Genomic DNA, 13,543 nt, shown 5'->3' with positions numbered 1-13,543 from the left:
CTGGGGGGCTGGAGGACCAAGCCAGTGTAAGTACTGTGGGAAAAGGGAATAGAGGAAGGGTGAGTTAACTTTTCAGCTGCAGTGTGCTAGTAAATGTTTAACAAGCAGCTCGTGGGGCTGAGGGGAGAGCCTGGATCTGCAGCATTTGTGGACTTGCCTGCTACAAATACATTCAGCAGGGCCAACTGGAGGTTATCATGAAAAGTCACGTGGCTGACAGAATTTAAGACAACAATTGGCTCCCCCTAGTTCTTACCCTCCCTCCAGTATACTACTGCTTGTGTATGGTTCAGGATATGGGTCTTAGAGAGTTGGAGGTGAAAGGTACTGAGGCTGTGTGAGGAAAAGTAATTTCTGAGCCATGTTCCCAATGATTTAGAGTGCACTATGTTTCCTAATACCTAGAATACTTGGTCAGTATCTGCTTGTCCTCCTAGATGCATGTCAAGACCCATCTGCATGGGCACTGATGGATCCTAATCAATATCCATTGTGTTTCTGAGCACAAAGTAGGTCTCAAACAGGTTTTTACATGGTCTTTCGAATGTTTTAACTAATAGTAAGAATATCTGCAATGTCCTGGAAATTGAGCAAATTCTTTAACAGGAAGAATACATTTCCATTTCCACCCCAGCTCTTCGACATGTGATGGGTGAGTCCCACAGAGGTTGGGTTCCAATTACCTAAGCTCTGCCCCAGAACTTGCTAAACACGCAGGGCTTAGGAATCTTTATGGGAAAAAACTTTCTGGATGGATTTTGTACCATAACAAATTTTAGAATGAATTCCCAGCGGAGTAGATTTTGCTTAGGAAACTGAGGCTGATGATTTTTGATAACTTCCTCAAAGTTAAACACTCAAAAGCATCTGGATTCAAAGCACCATGTCAGGTCTGCCTGATGCCTAGAGAGTAGAGTTGATTGACTGAATGAAAGAATGAAGTGTTTCCCTTATCTGTATACTGGCCAGGAGTGTGGTGGGGTGCTGTCTACAGATGAGAATGGAAATAGGGAATGCCAGTAGGAGCCGATTGTACTGTTTTGGGGTGAGGGTATTAGGACTTGTTGAGAGTGGACAGAGTAGACCTAAGAAGTCGGAACATGGAATAAGATGCCAGCATTCTACACAGTGCTCCATGACAGGCACTTACCTGTGCCATGTCCTATATGAGCTTTAAATCACAATCTCATTTCATCCACAGAAAGTCTGAGTGGCAGAGCTGCTGTCATCCATGTTTCCCAGAGTGTGATTCGGAGAGGATAACTCACTGAGCTCATGGCTGGGAAGCAGAGTGGTTGAAGCTGGAGTCTCAGTTTCTCTGGGTCTCTTCTCCTTGGCATATGGTAAATTGGGGTGACTAAGGGAACAGGGGAGACTACTATGCAGAAGAGTAGAGGGAAGTTATCTGCAGTGTGATTCCCGCTAGAAGCCCATCTGTGGCCATGGCACTGGGATATGTAAGCTGTGTCTTCCTGGTTCCTGGAAACCATCTCTGTTGCTAGGGCATGCTGAACACTCACGTGCTCAGATGTTATCTGCTGGGGAAATGATTTCCTTATGGCTCTCCAGTAGCTTCAGTCCTGCCTTTCATTTTTATCCCATGGCCATGCGTGGGTCAAATGAAGCTGGAGGAATCTGTTCTGGGAACTGGGACTGTTTCCTTGGAGATAAAAGTCATCTGTGGTAATTAAAACTTCAGAATGAAAGGTGATTTCTAAAGAATGTTCTCTGTGTCATGCTTCTTTTCCTCTTCATCCTCTTCCTCTTCTCCACTCAATTCTGCACAGAGCTAATGACAAAGTTATGAAAATAAAAGTCTTGTTGGCTGGGAGAGGCACATATTTGCATGGTGGGGAGGATAGAGTTGTAGAATCTGCCTTCTACCAGCAGGCTGGCCCTTCTGGGAGGCCAACTTCTTGAGCCTCAGGGTCTAGAACCAACATGACACTGTATAATTAGTAAGCTGATTGGTGTTTGCAAATAGGCTTTCTCCAAAGAATGTCTGAGATCCTGTAGATAGGAAGAAGATAAAACACTAGGTGGAGGGTAAGAGGAAGAAACATCAACTTCAGAACAGCCACTTTTATGCCCTCATTGTCCTGCTTTGGTGGGTTCTTCCCTGAAGCATAAGAGTGAAGGGGAAATGGGAAGAATTCCTATGTCACTATTGGGATAATGTGTTGGTGTAGTCATTCTGGAGGAAATATTAGCAAAGTCTCATATGGGTGAATGCCTGCCCTGGACTGTCACCAATCACTAGGGTTTGGGGGCTTTTGTTACTGCATCACAACTTATCCTCATACTGACTAAAAAGTAAGAAATGGTTTGCATTTAGTCAGAAAGGATTTTGCATCTTGCCATAGAGCTCTAGATAGCTCCAAAAGAGACAATTCATACTTACCATTATGAAGTAATTTGTGTGTGTGTGTGTGTGTGTGTGTGTGTGTGTGTATGTGTGCAATATGAATTGGCTTATGGGATTGTGGAAGACAAAAGCCCACAACCAGTTATCTGAAGGCTGATGAACCAAGAAAGTCCAAAGTGTGATGTCTGAGTCAGCATTTCTGCTTCCTGGGGGGGTGAAAGGGGAGGGGATGATGGCCCAGCTCACCCAGAGGAAGCCACTTCTTATGTGCTCTTTTGTTCTGTTCTGGCGTTTGGTAGATGGGAGGATGCACGCTCACACTGATGAGGATCATCTTTACTCAGGCTACCAATTCAAATGTGAATCTCATCAGATAGACATGATGGACACACTTACATATCAATGTTTTACCAGCCATGGGGTGTCCTTGAGTCCAGGTAGGCAGACACAGAAAAGTCAGCATCACACTTTGCAAGATACGTTTTCAAATGTAAAAGGCATGCATGGTATAAACCAGGTTAGGAAAAGCCACACACACAGCTGCAGGTGGCCTTATGAATTTACAAAGTGGCCCGCACACCATCTTCCCTCCTGTGGTACCCTGACTGGCTTCTCAGACTGTTCCCAGGCTCCTGGTGCTTACTTAGGTGGACTCCTTCCTTACTTTGATTTCACAGCAGCTCTAATTCGCACAGTACCGTAAATGCTCAGGAAGCTAAAGCCTATAAAAGCTCTGTCTTTACTTTTGTCTCCTGACGCACAGGCAATGTGGAATTCCCAGCACCATAAAGATCTCACCAGGTGCTGAAATGTGTGGAAAGTGCCTTCAGCTGATGTGTCTGGGATGCCATCCCCCTCCCCCCACCCTGCTCTCTGCCATCCTGCCATTCACTGCCTTGCGTACTTGCGCAGGATCAGTGAAAAGGCATCCTACATCTTTACCATGTCACACGTATGCACGCTATCTCACATTGCACCCTAATACCACCACTGGCCACCAGCTCCTAATGAAAGCTTTGGCAGCCTTGCTCCGTCCTGGTGGTGTTGATTCCTGTGACTGGCATGTGGTTTTACAGTGGCTCTTGAGCCCTCTTGGCATAGCATGGGTGAAATGGGAGGTAGAGCATACGAGTGTTGCTTTTGCAATCACATATCTGTTTATTAGCATGTTTTCCCAGCCGTAGGACAGCACTGCCACTGCCAACGGTAACAGTTATAGTCACATTCAAATTAGCACAAGGGCCAGTGAGACGGCTCAGTGGGTAAAGGCACTCGACACTCAAGTCTGGTGATCTGAGTTTGATCCCTGGAACTTACAGAAATGTGAATGCAAAGCACTGCACAAAGTTATCCTCTGACCTGCACAAGTGCATCATGGTACATCATCCTACATACACGCATCATACATGCCTGCTCTCCACAATAATTTAATAATATAATAATTAATAATAAATAAAAAAATGAAACAAAAGCCCACATTCAAACTATCACTTACTGAGTGCTGGCTCTGCTTAACACTGTGCCAAGCATTCTATATGCTTTACCAAAGTCCACCTTCAACATCTGTATCTTGTAATGGGGCATAATGAAAATGGTACTTGGAGGAATAGGATATAAATGGTTTACATAGCAGGCTATAAGCAAATACCTCAGGATCACCTTGCTAGAGGGGTACAGGTGATATTGTAGTAACACAGTCTCACTCTTTGCCCATGACTTGTGTCTAGGGATGCACATGTTTTAAGGTAGCCCACACTCCCACCATGATCTTCCAAATCTCTGACTCCTAGATCTGATCAAAGAGGGAATGGGAGAGAAGGGATCAAGAAATCTACCAGTAGAGATCTCCTACCAAAGGATAAACAGACCTCAGCCCTGTACGGTCCTAGTACTCCTCCTGAGAGACTGTTCAGATGCAAGCAGAGCCCTCCTGACTGCCAGGAGCCTTGGCACCAATAAAGCAATAGGTCAGAGGACCTTGAGCCATGCCCCCTGGGTGTTCCACATTATTTCACTAAGTGGCTTCTAAGCAAAATTCCCAGGGCCCATCCTTCCCTTCCAACATAGGTCCTTCCCCCTTCCCTAATGCTACCCAAACTAAAAGTGGGCCGTGGAGGATGCCAGTGAATTGAAGTCTTGAAGTAGTGATTAATTTTTCTTCAACTTAAAGTTTCTGTCTCTTGAGAGCCAAGATGGAAAGTTGATCCTGCAATTTTTACACATTTTAAACTTTTTCTTTAGCTTCTACATAAAACACTAAACCATGTAACCAATAGAGTAGCAGTTGATGTGTGGATAGATGTATAAAGTGTGCAATGTTTAAGTCAAAATGTATCAACCTGCTGAAATATTTATGTATGGTGAAGATACTCAAATTCCTTTCTGTTAGCATCTTGCAATGGAAAGTGTCTCATTATTATCTGTAGTTACCACGCTGTGTAGTAGCACCTTAGAACTTCTCTTATCTGATTATAACTTGGTACCCAATGGTCAACTTCACCCATCTCTCCTTCCTCTTACACTTCCCAGCCTCTGATGGGAACTACTGTGGCTATGAGGTCAATTTCTCTATATTCCAGTGTATCATATGTGGTATTTGTGTTTCTGTACCTGCCCATTATAACCATGTTGTTATCGATGATGGACTTTCATCCTCATGAATGAATAGTCTTCCACCATGTCTACATACCACATTTTCTTTATCCATTCGTCAACTGATGGACACTTAGGTTGTTTACATTCCTTGACTATTGCGAATATAAAAATGGAGTATAGCCGTTTCTTGTCATACCAATTTCCTTTGGATCTGTCTATGTATGTATGTATGTATGTATGTATATATGTATCATCTATCTATCTACTATCTATTATCTATCTATCATCTATGTATGCTATAGTGGGATTTCTTGATTATATAAGTGTTCTATTGTTAATTTTTGAGGAAGCTCTTCACTGTTCACCAAAATAGCACTGTTTTATATTCCCACCACCAATGTTCAAAGCTTTCCTCTACAGCCTCACTAGCATTTGGTGTGTCTGTGATATTCACTATTCTTGCCAAGCTGCTATTTCATAGTAGTTTGGATTAACATTTTCCTGACATTAGTGATGTTCAGCACGGCTCATATGTTTGTCAGACATTTAGATGTCTTCTTGGGAGAAATGTCTATTCAGGGGTCAGTGAGATGGATCAGTGGGTAAGAGTCCTTGCTGTGTAATATGAAGACCTGATTTTGAATCCACACCACCCATGAGAAAAAGGTAGGCATGGCCGCACATGCCTGTAACCATAGCTTTTGGGAATGGAGACAGGTGGAGCCTGGAAATTTGTAGGCCAGTCTGCATGGCTGAAACCATGAGCTTCAGGTCGGCTGAGAGACCCTGTGTCCAGGGAATGAGAGAGAAGGCAGTAGAGGGCGCACAGTCTTCCTCTGGTCTCCACAAGCATGCTCTTTGGTGTGCAGCCCCCGGCCCCCATACACAGATGTACATCTGTTGCTAAAATTCCTCCTGGGAGGCACTAACGAAGTCCAGCCCCCTCCTCCCTTGGTCCTCAACAAAACGAGATACGAATTCTCCAAAACTGCAGTTTGGAAAATTCTAGGGAATTTATTGGACTTACTAACAGAGCAGTGGATGGGGGGTTACTAACAGAAGAGTGTGTGCCCCCCCCCCATTTAAGGCCATGCTAGAAAGTCCACACACAATCATAGATCCTGTGACTTCCCAGCAGCTCTACAAAATGGCATTTTTTGCTTATATATCCTTAGACCCTCCCCTCATGCAGCTAAGGCCGACTGATTGGGTGGGAGGGGTGACTGACTCCCCCGCCCCTCCTTTTTTTTGCAGAAGATCAACAGTCAGTTTATAATCCTAGGCAAGCAGGTTCAACTAAACTTGGGAAGGAAGCATGTTTACAGCTTGCCAGTCTAGTTTGCCAGTTGGAGGACAATTCTATGTAACAGCATCATACACATATATAATGTCTATTGAGGTCTCAGCTCATTTTAACCAAGGTTGTTGTTTTTGACATTGAAAAGAAGTTTTGAGGGGATAGGTTGCTAGAGAGATGACTCAGCAGCTAAGAATGTATTTTGCCTTGCAGAGGACCCAAGTTCAGGTCCCAGCATAGGGTGCCTCACAACTATTTGTAAATCCAACTTCTGGGGATCTGACACTTCTGGCCTCTATGGGCACCAGCACTCACATACACATATCCACACAAAGACACAAGCGCATACATATAATTAAAATAAAATTTAAAATTGAGTTCTTTATGTAGTAAACATATTAATCATTACTAGATACATAATTTGCAAATATTTTCCCCTGTAGGTTGTCTCTTCAGTTGGATGTTGGAAAACTTACTAGTTTGCCACAATTTTGTAGGTTTTTGTTTTTTTGTGGGTTTTATTCAAATCCTTACATTCTAATATTCTAGGTGTTTCGCCTACATTTTCTTTTAGTAGTTTTATAGTTTCATATCCTACTTGTAAGACTTTAATCCATTTTGAGTGGTTTTTTAAAATTATTTATTTAATAACCACATACTTAGAAGAAGCATTTCATTATAACAGCATTGACATATTCAATAACAATTTTATGAGCTAAGATGCATCTCTTTCAAAATCAGCTGTAAATTTTTAGGTTTACAGTTGAATTATTACAGTTATACAATATTGTACTCTGTATAAACCCTATAAGACATAAAATTAAATGAGGTTTTAACCTTTAAAAAAGATCTCCATTTCATTATTAAAATACAGTTTCATACAGAAAAATTCATTTTTAATGCAATTGACATTAAGATGTTTGCACATGCATTTCTAATCTCTATATATCAGATTATTACTAGTCACAGTTGGTTACTTTCTGAGCTCCTTGGCATCTGAGCATGGATATAAAGTCATCAGGTAGATTTCAATGGCAATGTTTTTCACATCTACTAATTATTAAGGAGCAAATTTTTATGCTTTGAAGAATTATTATTTTTTAAATCATTATTTTTTTAATCTTTAATAACTATATGATTAGAAGAAGCATTTCACTTACAGCTTTAACATATTCAGTAACACACTCCAGAGTAAGAGTACATCTCTTTCACATGTGGGTGTAAGTTTCTAGGTTCACAGTTGAATTAATACAGTTATACAATATTGAACTCAGTATAAGCCCTGTAAGACACAAAATTGAATGAGTTTTTAACCTTTAAAAATATCTCCATTTCATTTTAGAATATATTGTTCCTTGCAGAAAGATTCATCGTTTTTGCTACTAACACTGAGATGTTGGCGCTTGCATCTCTAACCTGTATGCATCTGATTATTACTAGTCGTAATCAGTTGCCCTTGAGTGGTTTTGTAACTGATAAGAGATGGGATTTTAGTTCCCTTCTTCTCCGTGTGCATGCCCACTCTCCCTAGCACAGCTCACTGAGGAGACCTGGCTTCCGGTTAGGAGACTTTGATTTCAGAGGCTTCCAGTTTCTGTAGCTTTGCCGTTTCTTCTGCCAGACCAGTCTTGCAGCCCAGCTGGAGTGCCTCGATTTCTGGCCATTCCAGGGAGGTTGCCAGAGTTATTTCCTTGTCTATGGGTAAGGTCTAGACACCTTAGGATGACTGACATGGCCCTTTCTATACCACTCCTGTGTACTCAACCTCTCACCATTGTTAGCACCTCATAAACTAGTCTCCCTTTGATTGAACTTCTTTCAGTTCCATCCATATACCCTGCTCTCCAAAGCTCAGAGCCTGTAGCTGAACAATGTACCTCCTCCTGAATCACTTCCTTCCTGTGTTAAAACCAACCCCCTTTTCTTACTGGTAAAGCCAATTCAGACTTAGGACTGCTATGCCTTTCAGTGTGGGAAGCCTGTGTGGTCCACCACCATCTGAAGCATCCATGCCAAGAGTCAGCGTCCAGGTCCCAATTCCTCTGTACTTTTGATGATCACACTATTTAACTATTCATCCTTTCCTGTTTATCTCTGACCTTTTTTATTCTTACAAGTGTGTCTCTACACAGTCTCTTGTGAGGAGTCTCCCAGAATAGAATTCTTTCCCCTAAACTCACTAGCCAGCTGACTTTCAGTAAGGTCACTGGATTGAGGGCAAACAGCATTAGTCCTTACAGTGTGAGTGGACTGAGTGGAAGAATTTTTTTAGAAGTTTGTTTGATGCAGACTGATACTACGTTGAAAGGCATAATTTTGGATCCTGGGCTGTAATTTGCTCTGCTTCCCCCCCTCCATCCTCTGAAGTATATATGTGTTTCTATGAAGTTTTCTCATGTGCCAAAGAATAAAGGAGGGAGATTACATGTCTGCCTTATTAATTATGTGTGCCTACACCTTTGGAGACCAGTACGTGACAGACAGTGTGTGTGGCAGCGAGGGGTCTAGCTGTCCAGACCTCTAGAGCACCTTTACACAGTCAGAAGGAGACACGTTAGCTCTGTAGCCTCATCTCAGCCTTGTCCCTCTCCTGCAGCCACAGCGGAAGCTCAGAAGCCGGTTATCGCTGGCCTGGTATTTTTCCATGTTAAATTTCCCTCCCCATTCCTGCTGGTGGAAACTTTTGTTTGGCTGCTGGGTCTCTAGTCTCTACTCCCACACTAACTATGCCCAGTGCCCACCCATCCCCCTAACTTCCCTCCAAGGCTCCCTTCTTGCTTTTATGGGCCCATCACTTCTGTTCCTCTCGGCCATTCTCAAGTTCCATCCCTTGGGACGCTCACTTGCTTGTGCGTGTTAGAGACACACAGCATCTGTGACCTTGTTGCTGTCCCCTCTCACAATACTATACAAATCTGGGCCTCTGATGAAATGGTGGAGCTCCTCAAAATCTTGTGGGATGGTCTTGCCACCTTGCTTCCCTGGGAAATATGGCACCAGGAAGGGCACCATGCCAACCTGCGTCCAAGCAGGTCCCTCCCAGAGTGTTGCTATAAGGACTCATAAGAAATGTTTATATTAATTCAGTGTTCTTCGGGGAGGAGTGCACAACCCATCCACACAGGCTGTGAAAGTGGTGCAGGTGTGCTGAACGAAGAGAGTTAAGCCTGCCTGCGTGTTCTCTCCTCGGAAACGTTTCCTTGTGGTTTGTTTGCTCTCCTGAACTTGTCAGAATATGGGACCCTTCTGGAAAGGTCCATTCTGGGGCCTGTCCGTTCTTCCTTGTCTCTTTTTCTCTCTCTGACTCTTTCTCATTCGTATTCATGAGTTCACTCACATGCATGCACACACACGCATGCTCACACATTTATTTTTAAGGACACTTTCAGCATCTGAGGAGATCTGTGCAGTGAGGAGGCAGGGTCCATGGAGTCTGCAGGATGTTTTGTGCTCTGCCAGACAAAATTAGCCAATCCAAGATGATGACCTCTTGGGCTCATCATGGGCTAAGACCTGCTGGTCCAGTAATTTGGAGAGGCCACAGGGTTCTCTGAAGTTGTATGACTTCACGAGGTGGCTACCTGGGAATCAGGACCACATCAGGCTCCCTCATGGCAAGCCTGCCCTCCCCCTTAGGCAGATTGTTCTCGCATATGCCCATCCCAACACCTGGTTCCTCAGAGGGGACCATATATATATATAAAACTCAGCTTACCCACAAGCATTCATTCTCATGCGTAGAGTCTGTTTCTCTGGCCTTTGTGTCCTGGGTATAACTGGTATGGGTCATGTGTTATGCTCCTGGAGGACAGGGTGCCTGAGTTTGCCAAGTATGTGCATGTGTCCGTGTGTCAGCATGTAACTGAAGTACTCTGGCTGGAACAGCTCTACCATGTGGCCCGTTTTACTCAGCCAGGTGTAAAATTTTGCCCTTGGCCAAGTTTACAAAATGCCTCCTTCAAACTGGGCTGTTTCCCTCCCAATGTGGCAAGACCAGGAAAAGAGTTGCAATGTTCCAAGAACAGAGATGAGGGCCCCAGGGTCCCTGCCACCTCCTCCCTCAAAGAGACCTGCCCTGTGGCCTTCAGCCCTCAGCTTCTAATGCTAGGATTTTTCAAAGGGCTGCCATGGGGGATTTATTCACTGGTCCCAAAGGACCATTTGCAGATGCCTAGCAGCCCATGGCTTCATGTGGAGGGGGCAGACTTTTCCCCCACAATGGTCCACTGTTTCCTTGCCCCCTGAAGCCCAACAGAGAGGCAAGAGGGAGCAGGGCAAAGCCAACCCCTCTGTAGGAGGATGAAAGCGTCCCTCATCACCCCATCTGCAGCTCTTGCCTACAGACGACAGAGCCTTGAGGATGCTGGACTCTTTGATTGAGCCAGTGGCACAAAGGACATTGTACAGGATTCTCAGAGCAGACTCAGGGCCAAGACCCCTTGAATATGAGAGCCAGAGAAGAAGAAAGTGCTGGAAACTAGCTGGCCCTTGCTGTTCACAGGCTGTGCCTCAGGAGCTGGGGGAACTTCCAGCCACTCGTTCTGGGACCTGGCACTATTTCTTCATTGACAATGCCATCCATGCTGGTGACTCCTACAGTTCTCCCTGAACTTGGGGATTTAACAGCAGCTAGTTGTGGAGATGGTCCCCAGGTTCCAGGTCCTCTCACCACCTCGACTTCCTGTTCTCTGCAGCTGAATTGGTAGACTTCCAGGACTCGAGCGGTTGTGGGTGTGTTCCGCATTTGTTGCAGGTGATTCCTTCCTGACTTCAGTGGTCTGCCATGTCTCCGGAGAGGGCAGGAGGAGAGATAGCCCTTTTTCACTCTGGTCAAAATAAGTAGTCATTGTCGTTGCTGTGTAAGTGAATCTGCTTGCATTCTGGGCAGCCCTCTCCCCCCCCCTCCTCTGGAAGTATGGACTTATTTTTCTAATGATCTTGCTGATCTCAAGCTCCTTGGTACTTAGAAGCCCCCAGCTTCAGCCAAACCAATCTTCCCATTAATCTACCCAACTGATTTTTAAGTCACTGTGTGTATAAAAAAAATCGTCCAAAGAGTTTTGAACTCTAGATTGCCAAACTCCACACATTTTGATTCTGCAGGTTTGGACAGGGTCTGGGAAAATATAACTCTGTTAACCCTGAAGTGATCCTGGCTAAGTGGTCAACAGATTTTACTGGCTGGGTCATGGCCCCAATGAATGCCCAAAGCCATGTGGTTTAAGATTGGATGTAATTGTGCTGTTTAACCGTTAGGAAGTATACTTAAATGATCAGAAAGCCAGTTTTCTATTCTAGAAGAATTATTAAAATCATAATATCCTTCTCAAAATTTGCCATGAATGTTAAATGATAGAATGAACATTAAACAGTGTGATACCCATCACTTTGCATGCAGAAAAGCCTAACGGGTTTCACAGGCAGCCATTGTTAAGGTCACTGTAATTGAATGGATAAGGGGATGCTCTGCTTCTCTCCACTCTGCCCTGGGTTTTCCCAGTTTATAAAGTATCTCCCTCCCTCCTGTTCTTGGTACTCTTTTCTTCTGATTCTGTAAGTTCCTTAGCATCTCCCATTTCCTAGAACAGTCTTGAGACCCGCGATTTTCAGTGTTCTTACACAATGCTCTGATTTATCTTTGAAAGGATCCTCATAACATGTCTTCACTGCAGCCTCTCTGGACTGTAGGTGACTTGTTTATAGAAGAATTCCTTCAAGCAGCCTGCTCAGAAGCAATGGTTTGTGTGCTAGGGTCATTGGCATATGCATGGCATAGAGTTGTGACCCCAATAAGTTCTCTTGTGCTCTTCAACGTGAGTCCAACCTGCTCCTTTGATCCTAGCCCGAGTCCATTTGATTTAGACTTTGCATGTGCGTGGTGCTTCACCACTACCCTTTCCCTGAGTGTATAACAACATGGAGTCCAGAGGTGCTTAAACTAAGTTGAAAAACCTTAGATTTGTAATAGCCACAAATCTAGCACCTTCCCACCAGGATCTGGGTCTTTTGGATTCCATGGTGGGCTGTTGATTTTTTAACAGTAGGAAACTACTCAGCAGCTGCTATGGGTGAGACCATTGTACACTTGGACTGGGAGCATCTCTATGTTCCACCAGCTTCCATACCTGTAAGCCCTAGGACAACCACATACCGCCCACAGTTTCCAAGCTAATTCTTCTGTCCTTTACTGCTGACACCTCTATTCTTTCTTTCCTTACACTGAAATGACGACTATAGCACCTAGATTTGACTTTTCTGGTCCAGTGTCTGTTGCCCCTCTAGCCCAACCCTGTTGAGAAGTGTTTGTAAGGTCCACGATGCTGCTTGTAGACCATCCTGCCCTTCCCACCCTCTCCTGCCTTTGTTTCAGTGTCTGTTGCCCCTCTAGCCCAACCCTGTTGAGAAGTGTTTGTAAGGTCAGACTTATATTGGGTCATGCCGCTTTGCTGTCCACGGTGCTGCTTGTAGACCATCCTGCCCTTCCCACCCTCTCCTGCCTTTGTTACACACTTTCATCACCGTAGTAAACAATATGCTCATTTACCTGTGTAGTTTTATATCGCTTCTCTTCCCTTACTGGGCTTTGAGTACCATAAGAATTTTTACCGTCTTTTGCTGCTATTATTTTATTGTTTTATGTATTACTGAAGAAACGCAAAAAAGACTGTTTGAATGAATAAATAAAGCAAAAATTCAGGCAGTTTTCCAGGGCCACGCGCTATATTTAATATCTGCACTAATATTCCAGTGTCCGTTTCCTTCACAGATTTTATGCCGGTAGCATGAAAGCTAGGGGAATAGCCATCTTCCCTGGTATGTACAAGATACCTATCCTAGAAACAACAGCAGCATGGTCTCAGGCATAGGATGTGTGGTTTTTTTAAGGACCAGGAAACATCTCCCCACCACCCACCCACACACACACACACACCAGAAAAGCTTCTGGAAAGGAAAACAAACCAAATTTCAAAACATTTCATTTCAGAGTAAGAAACCTTGTCAGGAAGCTATATTGACTCGAATTTCCATGGGGGTAGAAGAAGCAGCACAGGTTCTTCTTCAGATTGACTGAGATCACGAGGAGCCTGCTTTTCAAACTCATGTTGGGATAAGAGAGGAGAGTGGGTTAGAAGGCAGAAGCAGGAATGCGTACTACCTAGTCATGAGCAAATTCAGCACCTGACAGGCAACTTGTGTGATAGGAATGTCCCTTACATTAACCTGCTGACTGACATCTGAATTCACATTCCATGCCAGCAGGGGGCCCAGAATGAGATGCTGGCTTA

This window comes from Nannospalax galili, unplaced genomic scaffold (genome assembly GCF_000622305.1).
Source record: "Nannospalax galili isolate Female #2095 unplaced genomic scaffold, S.galili_v1.0 scaffold485, whole genome shotgun sequence".
Taxonomy (NCBI): Eukaryota; Metazoa; Chordata; class Mammalia; order Rodentia; family Spalacidae; genus Nannospalax; species Nannospalax galili.
Note: the sequence above shows the minus strand (reverse complement) of the source record.